General features: G+C 32.9%; 2 pseudogenes; both read right to left on the bottom strand.

The window, feature by feature from the left end:
* Positions 1-2,939: 2,939 nt before the first annotated feature.
* Positions 2,940-7,213, bottom strand: LOC108996195 (annotated as a pseudogene).
* Positions 7,214-8,415: 1,202 nt separating this feature from the next.
* On the bottom strand, positions 8,416-9,334 carry LOC108996192 (annotated as a pseudogene).
* Between the last annotated feature and the right edge of the window lie 10,194 nt (positions 9,335-19,528).

A 19,528-nucleotide genomic window follows, 5' to 3' on the forward strand; every position in this document is an offset into this window, starting at 1 on the left:
GATATTTATAGATTTTCTTTGCTTTTGTTTGAATCTTTTTATTTCCTTTAATTAAAAAATGAAACAAAAACCGAGCTGTATATAGAGCTGAGCAAAAATCCGACTCCGAATCCGACTCCTCTCCGGGTTGGAGTCGGAGTTTTTTTCCCTATTGGATGTTGGAGTCGGAGTCGGAGTAGGAGTCATTGAAGAACCGACTTCGACTCCGACTCCACTCCGATCGGCCTCCGACAATCCGCCTCCGCCTCCGACTTGGTCCTCCGACTCCGCCTCCAATTTTATACATATTTTATAAAAATGTGTTTTTCTATATATTAATCATTTAAATTTTATACAACTATATCTTTTATAGTTAGTTAAATTCAATAATATACTAGTTAAATAATATATTTATACTATAATATATAGACTAAATTGACTAATCAAGAATAATAGTTTAGTATATGACTATATGTAAATATCATACTAATGGATAAACACTGATCTATAAATTTAGAATAACATATAATACTAATGTATAATAACTAAAGTATTATTTATATAAATTTTATATAACAATATCTTGTATTAATTATATTTTTTGACTTAATAAATTCTCAACATATTCCTTTTGATAAATATATTAGTAATACCAATATACATTAGTATATTAATTAGATTTATGGTCTAATACTAATACTATTTGTAATCCACTTTAACTAATACTAATATTTATACTAATACTATTATAGACTATAGTTATAACTTATAGTATTATACCTATACTAATATAGTTATACTAAATCACTATAACTAAAATTAATGTAGTTATACTAATCATTATAACTATATATAGTATTAATATCACTACTAGTATAATATAGTATTAATAATAACTAATACTAATATAACTATTAGTATAACTAATACTAATATACTAATACTATTAGTGTATTACTAATATTTATATATATTAATATATATATCAAGTATAAGAGATTAGAGATTTAATATATATAATATTAAATCACTAACATACTAATAGTATGATACTATAGTATTAGTAATTATACTATAAGATATAGTAATAGACTAATAGTATAATATATTAATACTATATTATATATAAAATAGTAATACTATTTTTTGAATCTTCATTTCATATACGGTGCCTTTTTTTTTAACATTCATATATAATAATATATATCATATATATATAATATAATTAAAAATAGATTCATAGTAATTATAATAGTATACTATAGTAACTATACGGTATTTTTTTTTTAATCTTCATTTCGTATACGGTGCCTTTGTTTATTGTAGTGATTAGTTGGATGTGGATATGGAATCATGAACGATGAGAGTACATGTAAAAATATGACTTTCTTTTTATTTTTTGAATGTATGTTAGTATGTTACTTGTTTTATTTAGTTGTATTTTTTATTATAATCAAAAGTTTAGTAAGTTTGAATTGTAATTTTGAGAAAATTGAAATTTGAAAGCTTACAATTTTTTTTTTTAAAAGTGGGTCAAATATGAAGTTAAAAAAAATAAAAAATAAAAAAGTCAAAAAATCTGACTCCAATCGGATTCGACCTCCGACTTTGTCAGAGTCGGAGTCGGAGGGCCCAACCTCCGACTCCGAAACTGTCGGTGCTCAGCCTTAGCTATATATGTAATAGCAAATCTGTTTACAGAGTGCTGCTGTATGTTGCAAGAGAAAACATTAAAAAAACAGAGAGTAAAAACTATGCTAATCCCTCAAAGAATATTTCGAAACGTAAGCAACACTCAAAAGAAAAAAAAAACAAGATAATAAGATATAAACAAGAGGTAGAGAAGCAATGTTTTAAATGTCGTACCGGATGCCATACCAGTAAAGTACTGGAACGAAATATTTTGGTAATAGTACCGTTTCGTGTACCATTTCGAAATAATCGTTATATAAATAAATTATATATATAAATATATATAAATTATATTCTAAAATAATAGTCTATATATAAATAAATTATATATAAATATATGTATATATAAATTATAAATAGTCTAATCTTGAGAGTCAAAACATAAGCTTGTAGTTTGAAAAAAAAAAAAATTAAAGGCCGAAATATAGGCTAGTACAACCTGTATTTGGGCCGGTACGAAACACATATGATACCTGTATCGACCACTGGGCCTGTACGGAAAATTTTGGTCGTACCGGCCGGTACGGTACGAAATTAAAAACACTGGATAGAAGAGCGTTGAGAGCATAATCGTATGACATATATATCATAAGAGTTTTGCTATATACAAGTAAGTTTGCATACTAATCTACGTACTAATAATGTTGTTGCATTCATATTCTAAATTCAAATTAGCATTGTTTTCAATAAAATCTACTTTTTGACCAATCATATTGAATGGATGCGCGCATTAGTACGCATAATTGCTTACAATTGGATTTTTCCATATGATAAACTCTTATTTGATTGAGAAATCATTTTCGACATTTGTCTTTAGAGCCGGTTTGGATTGAGTGTCACTACTATTCACAAATTTTATTAATATTTATAAACTATTTAAACTCATCTTATTTCATTTATAAATTCAAATGCAGTATTTTTTTTCTTTTAATCTTAATTAATGTCGGTCTCTTCGTCCTACATGGATTTAGAGCTTTTTTGTGTCCATGAAGTTGGGTCTCCACTAACAAACAGGAACTAATCAGTTCAGATCAGAACAAATGTAGGACGATAAGTTCGGCAAGTTTAGGACAAAAAATAATTAAAAATATATATATATATATTATTTTGACAAAAAAAAAGCCACATGCGACAATTAAATAAGAAACTTTTGGGCTACTTGGTTGTCGTGTTTTTTTTTTTACCACGCCGATGATACAACAATTTTTATTTAAATTAATTATATATAAGTTTTTAATCAGAAATCTTTAATTTACATACTTGGTTTTCTAGTCACTGCAAAGCTGATCATCAACAGACTTGACGAGTAGATCAACAAAATAATTAGCATTATAGCCACTAATCATTTTCTTATTCAACTCGGCCACGAATCCATTTCTAAGAATGGTCCAAACACCGAGTTGTAACATCATAGCCTTGGTCTCACTTAACACCTTGCCCAGGCTAAACCCAGCGGCCTGGTGCGTAGCCAGACCTCAACCTCACAAAATCAGCAATTCCTTCGATCAATTCTCCGAGAGTTTTTCCGTTACCGTTCCATTACCATATGTGTGTCATTTCATGGTAAAACACTCTAGTGATTTCTCTTTTCACATCCCCTGTATGGCCATTGATGTATCTAGCGCTAACGTGTATCTCGTTGTTGCTAGCATATGCGACACCATCCATGTCGTCGATGAACAAACTCACTTTCTTCATGTTCTTTTTGTTTGCATCGTTGGTTTGCTGGAAGAGCCTCCATATAAAGTCCGTAGCAGAAGCCAATGTTTGCAAGCTACATTCAGATCCGATATCATTGTCGAAGCGAACCCCACTGGGAGTGTTGCTGGTAGTGTAGTGACGGTGTAGTTGACCGCACTGATGCCTTGAATGGCTGCTAAAACCAGAAGGAAGCTGGAGAGGAAAGAAATGTGGCGAGCGGCCATGGTTTGTGCTGTGCAGCTTGTGCTTTTGGGTAATGCTACACAACCTCCTCAACCTCCACACACTATCTTTTTTTTTAAATTTTTAAATTTTTTAATTTTTTAAAATTTTTTTTTTATTTTATTCTTTTTAAAATAATTTTATTTTTCTATTCATTATTCATATATTAAAAATTTGATAAAAGAAAAAAATAATAAAATTTAAAAAATGTGTGGTGTACTGTGTGAATGATGGGAGGTTGTGTAGATTTTTTCTATAGGGAATGCATGGGACTTTTAATTATGAGCATGATAATATTGACACCGACGACCAGTTTATCCCAAAAAAGGGAACATTGACTTTGATGATATTATAGTCAAGTACGATAATTTCTTTTGTTGGCAATATAATTTAAAGTTTTGAGTTAGGCGTTTTGCTTTTGGCTCATTAATTTGTACCGTGGCATTAATCAACAATATTAATGTTTAGAATATAATCGAACCATATAAAATTATGATTTGTCTTAAAATTTGATCGAATAGAAAAATATAAATTTAATTATTTATATTCTATTTTTAAAAATTACATCCTCTCGAATAAATGACAAGGTTGAGTCATTTTTTCTACCTGCACAAATGTGGCCGTGTTTGGTAGGACGTCTAGGTTTTGTCTTAACTCTCAAACTCTTACCCAAGAATAAAAGAAGGAAAAGTCAAGCGAAACAGTCCTAAAACGAGGGTTTTTTTTTTCTTTTATTTTTTTATTTTTTATTTTTAATTTAATTTTTTCTTTTTAATGTTGTAGGGTAGTAGTTCGGAATAGCTAGCATTGAATTATTGAATCACAAGATCATGACGATAGCTGTCAAACCTTTAGATAATACCCATCAATTCACCGCAAATAATTCCTAAACTCGCTGCAATTGCTTTTTCTCAGCGGTTTATACTGTGCCAGACATTAGTCGTAATTATCTACTCAATTATAAGTTAATGCAGCGATCTACAAAAATCGTTGGAAAAAATATTATTTGCAGCAATTTTTTTCCCTCCTAATACAGTAAAAAATCACTACAAATAAGATTCGGAATTCTGCCTAAATTTGTTGGGAAAAACTATTTGTAACGATTTTCTGCCGTCACAAAAAAAAAAAAAAAAAAAAATACCGCAAATAGTATCATTTCTCCCAACGTGTTCGAAAGTCGCCGTAGTTAATACTTTTTCCGGCGATTCATATCGCCGCAAATTTTAGTCTTTCGGCGATTTTAGTTCGCCACTAATAATATAGTATCCTTTTAAGTTCTTTTGCGGCGAACATAGTTCGCCGAAAAAGAATATTACTAGCAATTTTATAATCGCTGAGAAAAAAGATTTTTGTATTCAAACTTTTCTCGTCGAACTATATTCGCCGCAAAAAGATTTTTTAATTACAACGATTATTGGCAGCGATATATAAAGCGTCGCAAATGCCCTATTATTCCTGCTACCAGGATAGTATGCAAATACTATCCTAGTCCAACTCACTTACAATATTACCAAATACTACTATACATCGTATGATAAACTAAATAATAGACAAAATCCAAATACTTGTAACCATAATAGCATATATATATAAATTCAATCATCCATCCAATACAGCAGTACATCAGCCCCTTTTAAGGTTACTATACACTGGCATCTGATGCATTAATGGAAGGCAATTAAGTACTACAAATCGGAGTAGCTATATAATGTCTCTTAGAAGCATAAACATCCACGACTAATGCTGGGGAACCCAGTTAATATTTGCTTTAAACATTGGTGGCCGGGTGGAACATCCGCAACTTTGCTGAACCATGCGCACATTGTATTAGTGGATAACCTGGTGATCGAGTGGCAAACATCCAGGTTCCGGAGTTGGAAATCCAAGTATACATTCGCTAGGGGCAAAAGAAAAATCCAAGTTGAAAATCTCCAAAGTGACAATTTAGAGATAACATAATCTGCACATGAACAATAGCAGAAATTTTCATTACAAATATTATTTAAAACCTTTTTCTACATTAATCTTCTAGAATCTCAGCCCAAACCAAACTTGTGATATAATATAACAAGCAAGCCAGATGCTACTTCAATGTTTTTTGCACTAAATACCTGTCTCTACTTGTAAGTATTTTGCACTAAAATATAAGTACATGTCGCTACTTATATGTATTTTGCACTAACATGTTAATAACACCAACCTACATTTGCTGTTGTTGGATAGAAGAAAATAATGCAAATATCAGTACTCTAAGTACCCCAATTAGGACTAATAATTAGCACTGATAATGTAATTAATTGGTTTATAAAATTTTCTTATCGGCGGACGAACTTCTTTATCCGCAGAAGAAAGAGATTAGAGTAAACTTGTAACTTACATGAACTAGTCTTTCGTACAAGAATTGCTCACCTCCTAGCCTGCCTTTGCTAATCATCATCCGTTATATGATAGACTCGGAAGTTGGCGTCCATTTTTCCCTATACGTATTTATAACCCAAGTGAGATCAATGAAGATCAATACAAACAAAATAATTTGCCGGCCTGCTCTTGTGTATGTTTATAATCTATAGATGCATCGCTTTGAATGATTAATTTTATCGTACCATGATCTCTAGTTGAAATATTGACGCCGAACATAATTGTGATTATTCTATAGGCTAATTTCAACATATAATTCACATGGAATGAAGATAAGAGAAACGCCCAAAACTCAGAAAAAACGACTTTGATGTTCAATTCGAAATTGCTAGAATTCAAGAATCCCAAATCAACCCACAAACCGGGTTGTAATAGCTGAAAATCGACTATATAAGAATTTTATCAAAAAAATAAAAATTCCAATAATCACACAAAAAATAAATACATAATAAAATAAGTAATCCACCAAAAATCTAGCTCAAATCGAGTTTAGAATCGCTTTCTAAACGATAAATGAAATATTATCATAAACGAAAAAAATAACTAAAAATAGGGATTCAGAGCGGAAAATAGTGGAATTTGGCCTTGAAAATGATGTACACCAATGTCCACGACGTGCGCGCCGAAAAGAACTTTTCGAATTGGGGTCATATGCGTGATTTTGATACCCGTAGTCAAAATTATGCCCAAAATACCGAAACGTGCCCAAAACTGTCGCATACAATGAAAGATCACAATTTTCTGCCATCTTTGTGCTGATCTACTGCCTCAAAGTATTTCAACATAGTCAACGTGCAATCTGACAACTCAACATCATCTGACTCAGATCCTCCTGCATCAAATGAACTCTTTATGAGTAATGGAGATTAGTAGTTATCAATAGATTCAAAACTCCACGATCAACAACGTGGATGTCGTTGTTGCTACTAGCATATGCGACTCCACCCATGTCGTCGATAAACAAGTTTACTTTTTGCACATTCTTTTTGTCTGCTGCATTGTTCTGTTGGAAGATTCTCAATATGAAATTTGTAGTAGAAACCAACATTTGTCTACTGTACACAGATCCAATATCCTTATCGAAGCGAGGCCCGCTTGGAGTATTCCCGACAGCATTTGTGACAGTGTAGTCAACCGCATAGATGCCTTGAATGGCTGCTAGGATCACCAGGAAAGAGACGAGGAAAAGGTGGTGAGCCATGGCTATCTTGTCATGCTTTGCTTTTCTTTAATTTTTTTAGGTTGTTTTGTGCATGATAAACGTAGTGGTGCTCTGATTTATATAGGTGATTAGATTTTTCAGCAGGTTGCAAAGTGGTCTTCGAACTACTTGCAAATTAGTAGGGGCATTGGGCAAGCCGTGGTGAATACAGATACAATAATGTTATTTTTTAGCAAACACAATATGCTGAACAATTATGGGGTAAATTGTTATGGTAAAAAATTGATAGTTTTAATAAAAATCAGTATTAGAATTTACAATATGTACTACCGATTTGCAATTTTTTGCAAGTTTTAATAAAAATTAGTAGTATTATCCTTATCAGTACTACCAATTTTTTTAACTATATTACTATAAAGAAAAAAAACTTTATCTATAGTATTATATATTTTTTAAATTTTAAAGTGATTTATTAAATCAGAAATTTATATATATATATATATATTACACGTACACCACTATGATCTTATTTTTATCACATTTTTTATCTCCTTAAATCATTTTTTATTTTTTAAAAAACAAGTCAAAAGATAATTCATAGACAATATTTGATCATTACCCTAAAAAAGTAATCTTTAATCATTTTATTTATCCGGATTATACTTTCAAAAGTATCCTTTGCGTGAATACTGTTTATTTTTATTTTTTTCCTGTTTTTGATGAAGCTGTTTCACCTTATTTGGCTTTTTGCATTTTTTTTCCTTTTAATTTTTAGAGAAGGTTACATACACAAAGATAATATATAAAAATAAATTTATAAATTGATGTAGTTTCATGTGTGATCTATTAATTCTATTTTATAATAAAAATAATTTTACAATCTGACATATTGCATCAAGTCACATCAGTAATTTGTGAGTTTATTTTTAAATAATTTCTTTGTAACTAAAATATTCCCTAAATTTTATGTGTTATTACGAAAACTTTTATACAAGAGACCAAAAAAACCAAAAACCGACCCAGCATCCCTTCCCCTGCCAAATTAAAACCATCGACGCCATAGAGATCGATGCACAGATTGCGTAATTCACACTGTGATATATCATTCAATATTCATATTTATCAGTATTCTAATTCATTCAAAGCTATATATAGGCTTATAGCTCATGGAATATTTGCACGCACGCGCACACACACACAACAGATGAGCATCAATTTTGTTAATACGTACGACCATGATAAATGATGATGATCAAATAAACATTAATACATATCGGATCATCTTATTCATATTAATTAATATCATTATATCATGATCAGCTAGCTAGCTGTATATAAAAGAAATAAAACGCTAGCTCATGTATATATAGCGTGCGTACGTACGTACGTACTATGGATCGATGTCTAATTTCCTGCATACTTGGCCTTGTACTCACTCCAAAGCTCATCAGCTGACTTCCCCAGCAGATCTACGAAGTATCTATCGTTATAACCAGCTTTCATCATTTTGTTGAGTTCTGCCACAAATCCATTCCTAAGATCATTGCAGTAGTCTAGAAACCTTGCTGTCACCGATTAGCCCTGGTCCCAATGGTCGCCGCCTCCTGGCTGCACCCAGCCACTATTAGGCACGTAATTAGCCTTCAACCTCACAAAATCCGCTATCCCTTCACTTACGTTGCCAGACCGATATGTACCATAATCATGCCATTGCCATACGTGCACCATTTCATGATAAAGCACCCCATTGAAGTCGGTCTTGATCATATCACCCATTATGCGTTGGATATAGTCATCACCAACGTGAATTTCATAATTATTTCCATTGCTGATGGTAGTGTAAGCAATTTTGTCCGGTTCCATGTCATCGACGAACAGGGGCACACGCTGGACGCTCTTCCTGTCAGCCTCGTTGCTTTGTTGGAAAATGTTCCAGATGAAGTTGGAGGCAGACTCCATTGTTTGTCTCGTATACTCGACGCCAAGTTGATTATTGAAAGTGACGCCGCCTGGGGTTGTTTCGGCCCGGTTACTGACAATGAACTCCACCGCTTGGGTACCATGCAGGGCGGGTGCTAGGAGTAGAAGAGAGGAAAGAAAGATGAGAGAGAGTTGAGCCGCCATGGTTTCAGCTATTTTGTAAGTCAGGCATACGATTGAAGTGACTTCCAATTTATGTTCTTGGTCTAGTACTGCTTATATATTATAGGGTTGGCCGATCGATGATCATTTGGTTCCGTAAGCAAGTGGGCTTTTGGCCACGCGGTATAGGGCGTGTACGTACTTAAGGGTGCGGCTACTCTGCCGCCCCTTCTTGACCGCTGGGCTTACCGCCCAGCGTAAACTAGTTTTTTTTTTTTTTTCTTTTTTCTTTTCACATTTTTTTAATATATTTAAATACATTTAAAAAATAAAAAAAATACATCAATACATTTAAAATCACTTCCTTAATCATTAAGTAAAAAAAAATAATAATAAAAAAATAAAAAAAGATAAGTGGTCAAATAGAGGTGTCAAATTGAGTGGGCATAGTAGTATTTTCCTATTAGTAATTACTTTGAATTTTTGTCGGACGTTACAACTTGGAAGCTCCGCGGAAGCTACATGCATGCAGACTAGCTAGGATGACTTGTCCTCGTTATGACGTTTACGTATTTTCTTTTAAAAAAAATCAAGTAGTTAGTAATTTATCACAATCAACAATTAAATTTAATATTGCTTGTACACGAAAATTATAGAGATAATAAAAGAATAAATATTATTACTGATATCAATTTTTATTAATAAAGATATTTGCACCTTTAAAACTAAACTAAAATCGGTTCTCAAGATATTTTTCAAACAATTGAGGTCATTAATGCTCTAGATCATCGATATGTTGCTTAATTCACGGTTTGAAACCGGCTTGATCTGCACTTAGTTTAGATTGATTGAAGGCATTGTGCATGGCTTTAATTTTTTTCCGCAAAAAGTTTGTGGATTAATATCCTTTGTGGATTACAACCGTTTCGTTTTGAATTGAGAGTTGATTTGAGATCACCTCATTATTATTCATAAATTTTAACTCACAAATTTTATTATTATGCATAAACTTTCTTAATTTACTTCTCAATCCAAACAAAAATTTCAGTGGTGGACATTTTGTCCGTGACAGGACTATACGATTCAGTTGTTGAAATCTTCACATCTCGACGGAGACTCTAGTGGCTACTGTTTGAAAAACTCCAAACGCAAGACTTACGCAACACTTTAAAAACTCTAAATGTTAGGTAGCATCTCGTATTTACTTAATTTTTTTTTTTTTTAAATATACACAACACTTACGTACTTTCACTACAAATATCATTTATCTTTTCCTGTTATTTAGACGTTATCTTATTCTATCTTATCCAAACGAAGCTTGCTTTTAAGAGTACTCTCAATAAATTAGTTAAAGTTAAAGTATATTTTTATAAATATAAAATAAATTTAATTTTTGATTATTCTATTCCATCCATATTAGAATAGTCATTTTTTTATTATATGACAATAAAATGATATAAGATAAATTTAATTTTAACTATTCACATTGAATCTCTACATTAGATTATCAATTTATTCATATTATATATAGTAATGTGTAATTAATAATTTCAAAAATATTTTAATTTTTTAATTATGAATTTATTTTATTTTATCATATTTTACTATTTATAATATTATATTTTAATTAGTAATCATATTCTAATTATATTTTTTCAATTGTCATTTATAAATGAGAGATAAATAATTAATATAAAAGGAAGAGATAAATAATTGATATAAAATATATTTAATGTATGAATAGTTATTTTTAAATTTAAAAGTTATTTTGAAAGTAACTTTGGAATTAAATTAATTCAATGCTATTTTATATTTTAATTATTAAAGTTTTAATAGATTTAATTTTTAACTAATCTATTAAAAATGTTGTAATAGTTAAGTCTTCGGTCTTAAATAGTCAAGCCATCGTTAAAGTTGACCGGTTGCGTCTTTTAGCTGACCCAGACTTGCCGTGTCGAACTGTCGCAGCTCGCAGCTTCTTGGCACGGAACTTTAATATCTGCAGGCAATGGGCCTGGACATTTTGACCATTCTTTTCGGAGTTCAGAATAAGAAATCCCATTAATACTTGGAAGGAATTAGTACGTTGTTGGTCCGATCGAGATTATTAATTTTCGTACAGCTCTTGAAGTTGCGAAGTTGCTTCTCAAGGAACGGAGGAACTTCCAGGCCATTACTGAAGTTGTTTCGGCCATTAGAAAACTCAAGTCTGACAAAGTTTTGGGTGAATGATAGTTTGCTTGTATTGAACGAACTGTTACCATTTCTATTGTAATGTAAACGTCAACAAAGAGTAATATAATCTATTAATGTAGCCCAAGAAAACTACTGAGTCTGCCACTGGTCGATTTTCTTATAGATTTTCTTTGCTTTTGTTTAAATCTTTAATTTTGTTTCCTTTAATTAACAAGTGAAACAAAAAGCGAGCTGTATATGTACTAGCAAATCTGTTTACAGAGTGCTGCTGTATGGTGCAAGAGAAAACATTCAAAAGAAAGAGAGTAAAAACTATGCTAATCCTTTATCTGGAAGATTGATTTATCATATGAATCGGGATAGTGGAGGATAAAGCTTATTAATTTGTTAATCTCGGTGATCAGCTCAGATCAGAACAAATCTAGGACGATAAGTTCGGCAAGTCTAGGACCCTAAAATATTTTTATTGTGGTTGCTGACTGCTATTCATTTGCCATTAAATTATTTAGGTGGGGTGGTGGGAAGGGTAACCTTTGGCATAATGACATGCTTGGAGTTTTTGTTTTTCTTAATTTCTTTGTTGTTTTTTCAAAAAAAAAGAAAAAAAGATTGGCAATAGATCCTCAACTATATAGCTGGTCATTTAGTGTGTGTACGTAAGTACAAAGAGATAATTAGGCTGAAACTTTTAAGATATGTAGTGTAAGTAAGTCATTAATTATTACAATTTAGCTAACCCGTAATATTTCTTCTTGGCAAGGAACATTAATATGATCTGCAGGCAATGGGACCATTTTTTTTGGAGTTCAGAATAAGAAATCCCATTAATACATAGAAGGAATTAGTATGTTGTTGGTCCGATCGAGATTATTAATTTTCGTACAGCTTAAAATAATAGTAAGAAAACTGCCATACAATTCTCAGACTTTGCCCAACGTACGCGACTCATTTTCGAGTACTCTTTGACAGTATACGCGTGCGACTCCAATATCCATTAATATTGTCATCGATAAACAATTCAGCTCAGTTTTTATATTGTCCGTGCTGATGTTTTGCTAGAAGATGTCCTTACAACCGGATTGGACCGGACCCGATTAAGCGAGCCTTGCCAGTAGTGCTTGCAGCTCGACTACGCATTCAACTGGCCTGATGGGGCCCCTGAATGGAATGGCCGCTCCGCTATAGTGATAAAAAAAGTACATGCACATGCATTCCGTGGTGACTTGGGAATTTGGAGGATTTTGTCCAAGTCAAGACGCGTTTTTCATGAAAGACTCGTGCGATCGGTTTCGTCAGTCCACAGAGCAAGCACAGACCCCTCAGATGGTAGCTTTAGGTGACTAGGTCGCCGTCCATAAGTCCACAACGACCGTGAGTCCAGCAGCCGCGACAATGTCAATGGGACCTAGCTAATTAAAGGCCGAAAAGAACCCCCTCAATAGAAATTTGCTGGTTTTATTAGCTTACGTACTCTTCTTTTCGATTTATAATTAAATTATATATTATCAGGAGCTAGGTCCATGGATTTATTAGCAGTCACTTAAGCCGAACAGAATTTAAATTAATTATAGCAGTTAATTTTAACAGATAATTAATACAAAAAAGACAAGAGATTCATCTAAAAAGACATAAAAAACTTTGTAAATTATTTATTAATAATAAAATTCGAACAACCCCAGCGCGCGAGGTCAGTGACAGCCCCTATCCTTGAACTCAACATCTAGACAGGCCTAAGGAGTGGACGCATCTGATTGGGGTCATGCCGCATTTAATAAAAGATAAAAAAGTCATGTCACGACAGGGAGTCAAGCCACATTTAATAAAGCCTGAGGCTAAACACGTCACGACGTGCCTTCCATGGGTTGTCAATGGTCTCGGCTTTTATATTATTAGCTATTTTTTTAGGTTTATTCTTAATCTATAAATTTTTCTTAAAATTTAGAAAAATATGAGTAAATCGAGAAAATTTGTATAACTTTATGATGTATGATTATTTTTTTATATAGTCACGTGCAAAAAGTACATATTATTTATGCTGACATATACTGCACACTTTGCCGATCGCCACCCAGACACTAAATCCTAGTTCCGCCCCTAGTCTCCACGATCAAGTTTGACAAATTTGTTGCGCAACAGAGAGCTGGCAGGGACACACAGCCTGAGTACGGAGCAACACATCCACAATCCCCTTCCAGGGATTGCCCTCGACCTGGTATATATACCCCCTCTCTCAGTGAGGGGAGGGGTTCGGACACTTTGATGCTTTGATTTCATATCCTCATAAGGCTATAGCATACTAACTTTGGCATCGAAAGTGACCCTCACCACCTCGAAACTCTCATTCCTTCATAGTTCCAGGTGGACGAATTAGGTCGATGTAGAGTTGCTCGGGCTGTGAAACACGATATCAACAGATGGTTTTCCAAAAATGGAAAAATCTAAACTAGTGTATGAAAATTAAATACATAAATAAACAAGAATCCTACAATAAATTTGGCCAAAATAAAAATCAGAATCACTTCAAAAACTTGAAACCAAATATTTGCTAATAAGGTAATAATGAATATAAATATATAATTTGGAGAAAAATAACTAATATTATTTTGAAGTGATTTTGGAGAAAATAACAGATATATCAAATCAATTTGGGTTTGCACCATTCTCATCGAGTTGGAGAGAATTCGCCATCGACTTCTAAACTTTCTTAACTTGATTTTTTGGATGTCCAATTAGACCAATCTTTGTTTCCTTTTGTTGTATCGTCCCTATAATCATGGAAAAACCAAAATTGATTTGATCGGCTCAAAATAAAATAATATTGAACATCTTATACTCCAAAATTAAGTTTCTTTCCCACATCTCAAATCCAAAAACAAATAAATATTTTGCATAGGAGAATTTGAAAAAAAAAAAAGTCCTTAACTCCAAGAAAATCAACAGTTAATTATCTCAAAAGTTGTTCTATGATCTTCAAATTTCAAAACTTCACCAACATTTTCTTTTTCCAAATTTTAGACGTTTTTAATAAAAATAGTTACCTCATCTACTAGATTATTTTTATCAGGATAGGCATCGTAGATTGGTATAGAGTTTCATCCTATGGAAGAATGTCCATCCTCAAACTCTTCTTTCCCAGAGTAGTAAATTCAGTCAACCTCATGCAATAAATCATCGAAAAATTCAGCCTAAAGAGTACCAGAAAATTCTGGTAAATCAATTATGAAACTGATGTTCCTATGACGCTCCTCCCTACCACGATACTTCCAAAATATAGCACAATTGTGATATGGATTCTCAAAACTAGAATCGGAATTGTGACCTTCCATCTCATGATCGCCAATATCCTGCACCATTAGATGCCAGGTTAACTCTACAATCTGTCTTTGTAAATTCTCAATCATCACATCTCGAACGCTACAATCACGGTGTAGGACTTCTTTATTTGGAACCTAACCACGACGACCACGATCACCACCACTAGCCATGGAAACTGATGAGGTATAACCCCAAGAAAGATACTTAAGCTCTAATACCAACTAATGCCGGAAGAAAATTTAGATTAATTCTAACAGTTAGTTCCAAGAAATGATCAACACAAAGAAGACAAAAAAATTATCCCAAAAACACAGATAAAACTTTAAAAATTATTGATTAATAGTGAAATTTGAAATTATTTTATAAAACCCTCAAGCCTTACTTAAATAACTGCAAAATTTGAAATTATGATGGTTTTTCCAAAAATGGAAAAAACTAAATTATTGTATGAAAATTAAATACATAAATAAACAAGAGTCTTACAAGAAATTGGCAAAAAATCGAAATCATAATCACTTCTCAAACTTGAAACTAAATATTTACTAACAAAGCAAGAATGAGCATTAATATGTAATTTAGGACAAAATAACTGATATCATAAATATATGATTTGGAAAAAATTAATTGATATTATTCTAAAGTAATTTGAAAAAAAATAACTGATATCCCATATCAATTTGGGTTTGCACCAGTCTCTTCTTGAAAATAGTATTCAAGTGCACAAGCTAATTTTACGGTTCATGTACATATATATCGTTATGGCCAGCTTAGACAAAGCGTAACGAGATGTTTGACTTTGGATGAATATGAAGGGAGTTGGGGTAATTCAGATTATTCATTTCAAGAATCGGGACATATGTCATCACGCTGCATAATGACTTTTACATAAATTTTGGCATAATGACATGGAGTTTTTTATTACGGCCTGAAACAATATTGCATGCAATAATTATTAATAGCTCCTCACCACGGCTTTTTTAAATATATATATATATATATAGGAATAATGATAGGTTTACTAATCTCTTATAATCTTTTTATTATTCTATAATGTATTTGAATTTTTATTTATTTTTTATTATTTTCTTTTAAGGATTTTTTTTAACATCCTTAATCATTAATTAGAATTTAGCTAACCCATAATTCACGCCAAAGGGACTGTTCGAAGTACAGAAATTAGTAAATGAGTAATGCTAAATTTATACCCATGGATCAAAATTTGTTGGAGTTCCCATTAGAGTAATCCACGCAATAGATTTTGTTAAATCTCAAAGACCATATTACCAAGTAGTTTTAGTTTCACTCATAAGTTGGGATTGAAACTAGGAATTAATTATAATTGGTTAGATACATTGGTAATCCATCCCGTGATTTCCAGTAATCGTTCCAAAATTACTTGGAATATCTAATTGTGTCAAATGGTGGATCGATTCATATATATTTTACATGTGAACAAGGTTATAGGCCCTTGATGAATTATTTGCCATATGGGCTTTCTTACCCTACCCATCGCCACTGAGTTTGGCCCATACTAATGATTGAGGAATCCACAAGCCCAACTCAATGGTCCGCCTTTCATCAAGTACAACCCAATATTACACGATGTGTGGAAAAAGGACTTTGGATACTGATTGTGGGCCGAGTTGGCGCTGGAAGAAAGGAGCGTACGTTTGACGATTGATATAACAAATTAAGGATGTAATTCTTTAATTTTGAGATGCAGCATGCAGTTTCCTCAACTTTCCTTTTTTGACGTTGTCTCTTTAATATTCGGTTATTATATTAAATGAACCTGAATTATATTTACCTTGGCTTTGAGATCCCAAATCAATGCATGCCTAGTACTGGTATTTGGAGCGAACCCTAAAATCATAATTAGGGTAACCTACAGGTAAACTAGTACTCCCAATCTCCGGCCCATATATATGCAATTTCCCATGAATATTGCTCGATCGACAGGCCGTTCTTGTAAGTGTTTCTAAAATCATATCATGCAACGATTAAGATTACCAAAAATAGAACAAACCAGCTCAAAATTGAGTAATAATATACACGCAATATATTACACAATAACATTATAAAATAATGTTATTTTTATAAAAATATTCTATAGTTGTTACGAATCATCTTCCCTCAAAATTTAAGCAAAACGTACAAAAGTACTAACGTTACACTGTTTCAGTGACATGTCAAATCCGAAATCATAAATATTGACTGATGAGATTTCGACAAAATAGAATGGAAAACTACAAAATATAAAAACCGAAAGAGGAGTACTCATGTATACATTCCAACTTACCTCTTTGACATAAATTCCTTATATCCCTATAAAACTTGCTGTCTTCCTTTTACGGATCAGCAACTGCAAGTTTGCGATTATATTATATGTTTATTTTTATTTTTTTTCCTGATCAAGTGGTTATATTATATGTTGATTCAGACGAAGTCGGTCGACGCCACACTTATAACTGCGTTGAATAAAGCTTATCCTGTAAAATTGTTGAACTTTTGCCTAGTTCCTTCGAGTTGATGAAAAAAAGGTTGTCGACTGCATGCATGCTTATACATTATACTCTGGTTCTGAGCATCAATGACCGCTTCCCCGACGGCTGGGTCCAGAATAAGCTTGTCTTACAGAAAAACTTTTCGTTGGCGAGGAAAAAGATTGAGCTTTGAGAGGTCTCGAGCCCTCAACATGCATGGAATAAGAGAGCAAGAGGATGAAGGAGATCGTGAAAAGGATATTTAAAGCAAATGCAAGAGAATGCCCCTTCATCGTTTTTGGCAAGGATGAATCTCGAAGGCTTAAAGGTTTTGGAATGGGAAGTCAGGAGTGAAAGGAGAGTCTAATATGTGATCTGGGAAAGCTTTGGAATGGTAGGGATAGAAAGGAACTAGATCAGTATGATATATATGGCGTGTTGCCCTTCCCATGACTAATGGAGAGGGTGTGGCAGCTTAAGGAAGGGGACGTACGTTCTTTTTGTTTGACTTTAGCTATCGTGTGTGCTGGTTGGCGGGGCAACTAGGGTGTTTTCTCACAGCTTTTCAGTTTGGAGTTTGAAAACGTAAAGCCCGGGAATTGACCTTTGAAATGCTAGGTTCTGGTGCTCGGAACAACAGATACATATGCGCGCGCACAGAGAGAGAAAGAGAAAAGGAACCGAATAAATTAATAAGTCAATTTGTCGGGCAAAACTACACTCGTACTGCTGGTGGGATCTCGTTAGGTCACGAAAGCTGCTTTCTTGCCGTGTGCACACAGAGAGAGAGAGAGAGAGAGAGAGAGAGAGAGAGATGGTCACCATTTTCCCCGACTGATAGCCTTTTGTAGGCGTAGTTTTAACTTGCATCCTATTGCATGCAGACTGCATGCTTCTGCTTATGATAAAAAAGCCCAAACAAGTATAAGATGCATGTAGATGAGAACATTACCTCGAAAAATTATGAATGGTTTCTTCCTAACCATGTGAATAATTTAAATCCAAAGTATTTTTTTTGTCAATATATAGTTAAGGATAATGATACTCTTACATTTCCTTTACTACTGTTTTATTACTTAATTTTTTTTTCCTTTTGTTCTTTGAATCTAGATTAAAAATTTGAAGAACTGACCTTCTTGCATAATTTATAAAAAGACAAATTCAATCAACCAAAGTAATCACGTAATTTAATTAAAATTTTATAAAAAATTAAATTACATGATTGAGTTTTTATAAAATTGAATTTATTTTTAATTAAATTACATGATTACGTTGGTTGATTAAATTTTTTTCTTCTAAATTATGCAAGAAGTTCATGTTATGAAATTTTTAATTCCAATTCAAATAGCAAAAAGAGAAAAAAAAAAATAACTAAATAATAAAACAGTAGCAAAGGAGATATAAGAGTATTATTACCCATAGTTTAAATCCAAATCAATCTCGGTGCATGGATAGTCTATATTGTTGCGATGAATTTGTCCAAAATTTTTTTGAAGGGGACTTGATTAATGAATTCTCATCCAATGTAATATGTGTGAGGTTCAAACCGTGTATTCAATATGCTCGGCTGTATGGATCTATGATTTTCTACTGTGCTTCCCTTTTTGCGTCATATAATCTTTTGACCGCGGACCAGTAAAGGCCAACATGCGCATGCCCTTCACGTTTCGCCCCCGTTTCCCATCTAAGTTTGTGTCTATCGTGCAATAGTAATCTTACAAACGTACGGCCGACATTTACTTAATCCCTCACAGTTAAACTATTGCTATTTAGCTGAAACATAAAGCAATGATATCAAGCTATAGTTCCCCCTGAAGTAGGTTAAAAGGGCTGGAAAACGCTATCGTCTTTAAGCCGGAAAATTGGAAAAGATATTCATTAATCTTGCGGGAAAAATATATATAGAAGTCCGTCACGTGGAACAAACAAAGAAATCTGAAGCGGGAGGTTCTTACAACGGTCAAGTCATGTGATGTGGGGTAGCACAGGTGTCAATAACTTGTGATGCGAGTTGGTCCTAAGGGGTACTCTTCTCTCATTTTCTGGGTGCCTAATTTTGAAGTCGTTGGGGTTGGGCCAAATTCGGCTGATTGATTAAGCTAAGGTTTCAGATTTCAAATATTCTGTTTCAGTAACTTGAAACCGGTTCTTTTTCGCTCACCCTGCCGTCCACTTTTTATCAAGGCAATGTTTCAAGTTTCAACACTTCAACACCTGCTGCGGCTTCAACCCGATCCTACCACAATTTATTATGTTTAAATTTGAGGGACAAATCGAG

Source organism: Juglans regia, chromosome 13 (assembly GCF_001411555.2).
Source record: "Juglans regia cultivar Chandler chromosome 13, Walnut 2.0, whole genome shotgun sequence".
Taxonomy (NCBI): domain Eukaryota; kingdom Viridiplantae; phylum Streptophyta; class Magnoliopsida; order Fagales; family Juglandaceae; genus Juglans; species Juglans regia.